Below are 2,794 nucleotides of genomic sequence, written 5' to 3' on the forward strand. Positions count from 1 at the left end.
TCCCTGCCCTCAAAATGAGGTAGTCCGCAGCAAAATGAGGGAGTCCGCAGTCTGAAATTCAAAACTAAAGCATAAAAATAAAAACACGTGCTTATTTTGAAGATTCAAGCGATGCACGTCTGCAAAATTTTCTTTGGATATTTGCTGAAAAAATACGGTAATTCCGTGAGGCCGTGCTCTGGAATGAACTAGTTAGTATAGCAGAATTTTCAGGGAGTCACACGGACTCTTGCATATGTCAAATCAGGGAGTCCGACAGTAAATCAGGGAGTATTTGACTCCGGACTCCCGTTAATTTCGGACCCTTCTACTATGTATGTGTGCTCGGGAAGCTTCACTAATAACCCAAAAGTCCAAGGGCCTGTACTGAAGAAGGAGAGAGTCAAGGTTGAACAAATGGATAGATCACCACTATACTGATCGCTGTCGAAAAAGTTTCAATTTTACAATTAAATAGAGACGAGTGAAAAGAATTCCAATGTGGATTGACTGAAACATAAAATTAAATTTGATCAAGTGTTATTGTGCGCGCATGTAGATGCATTATAAACACGTGACACGTGACACATTTATGTTTTCTCCACAGCTCGCATGGCGCGATAATTACACCACGTTATTATGCAACCATGTATAATATCATAAATACGTGACACCATGTATTTTTTCTCCGTAGCTCAATCGACCCCGGCAGCCGAGAGCTAAAGATTTCGCTGAAGCCTAAGCGCGTTGACTTTGCCACGACGTGGACGACGCTGCGTGAGACGGTGCAATGCGTCGTCACGCTCGACTACACGCCGCGACAGACGTGGAACGACCGCTTCTCATATCCTCGCACGCCGCCGCCGCCGTGTGTATCGCTCGCTCGTACCCCTTAACGCGCTGCATAGACAGATAGAGTAGCAGGCTTTCCCCCACGTAGTGAGAAGCGAGAAGGTAACTTGTGGCAGACTGGTATGCGTTTGGGTGAGAGAATTATCTAAAGGAATGTACAAGATGAAAGAATAGAATATAGTCGTGTAAAACGTATATAATGAGACGATATCAATGCACTCTCACTCTCTCACGTGCATGCATACACATACGTGTGACCAGGGCCGTAGCCAGAGGTAAATCTTGTAGGAGGCAAATGTTGTGAGTTCAAGAACAAGGCGCAAAGCGAGCCAATAGGGCGTGGGGTATGGGGCCCGCTTAATTTTTTTTTTGAGAAATTTTGTAGGAGGCATTTGCCTCCTATTGCCTAATGGTAGCTACGGCCCTGCGTGTGACATCACACTGACCAGTTCACTTCCATCTCACAACAATGAAGAATAAAGCTTTGTTTTCGAGAATTGCCATTTTTATTTTCTTTCACTAGTAAACCTTCAATCGCCGCAAGCAACACGGATCGTGGTTGGGACGTAAAGACAGTAAACATTATCTCCGGCGAGAACTTGTGTTTTCATTAATTTAATCAAATGAATTTATTACAAACTTACCGTCTTATGTCGTATATAGCTACTGCGAGCGCGGAAAGAAAACAATATACCGGGAACACCTCGCGTTACGCGCGGGGATGCCTTACATTACGTCGTCAGCGTCGTTTCTATTTTGATTCTTCGCACGCGGGGGACACCTCACATCTTTTCTTGTTTATTGCAGTAGAAATAGCTTTTTACCCAACCACGGGGCCTCGTCGCACATAATTTATCCGTGGTAAAAATCATTTACCTGCAGTACAAATTTTTTTTCAGAGTACGATGGCCAACCATAAGGGGGAAGCGTCACATCGTGTCAATCGCGTCATTTCTATCTTTCACTCGCGCGCGTGAAAACACCTCACATCATAGACTGGCTGGTCCCCGCTCTCATATACACTCTTATACACACTACGGTAGGCGCAGAACGGGGTTGCTATTTATCGAACTCTGACCAGCCAGTTGCAAGTGCCTGTGGCTCTAACCGTGGTAGCACTAGCGCCGTCGCTCACTGCTCACCTGCTACTAGTCTGTACTACTGGAACTGTAGCTGTACTGTTGTGTTAAAGCAGACTGAGACTGCAGCAGAAGCCAAGGGAACGTGACAGCGGTCAGGTAGAGTATTACTATTTTCGCTGTGGCTATATGCCCGGCTGCAGGGCACGGTCTTTGATTTCCTAAATGCGCGGCAGTTCCTAACCCTAACCCTAACACTAACCCTAACCCTAACCCTTGTTTACTTGAAATAGCGCTGAAAATTAAAAACTGCCGGGCATTTAGGAAATGATATATGCCGGTGTCGCGGCATATATTTCTCAACCGGGAAATAAGTCGACGCTGCGTGTTCTGCGCATGCGCCAAAAACCGGCCAACAAATTTACTGTGTAAGGCCACGGGAAATTTCTCAGCCGCAATATTCTTACAGCCTACAACTTTACCTGCTATATGCTAAATAATTTCTATGAGCACGTGAGCTGAAAGTCCCCAGTTTCACGCCGTCGAAAATGTTTATGCTATTATTAGAGAGAGCTATAGCACACGCTGGGAAATCATTTACATAATCACTTGTATTTACATTAACAATCTCAAATTTAGCATTATTTAGTGATATATACTGATGTATATGTGAACATTAATACATCTTAGCTGGATATAGATAAATAGATAATAGATAAGCTCCATGCCTTGTGTTGCGCACATGGTAGCTATATAGATAGATAGCCAGGTAAATAGATAGATAGCAAGATAGATATATTGTAATTTATACGTAGATAGATAGATAGTGGGTGCTTAAAATTCATCCATTTCCATTTGATACTGCAAAGTAAACGAAATAAAAC

This window comes from Priapulus caudatus, unplaced genomic scaffold (assembly GCF_000485595.1).
Source record: "Priapulus caudatus unplaced genomic scaffold, Priapulus_caudatus-5.0.1 Scaffold1362, whole genome shotgun sequence".
NCBI classification, from domain to species: Eukaryota; Metazoa; Priapulida; class Priapulimorpha; order Priapulimorphida; family Priapulidae; genus Priapulus; species Priapulus caudatus.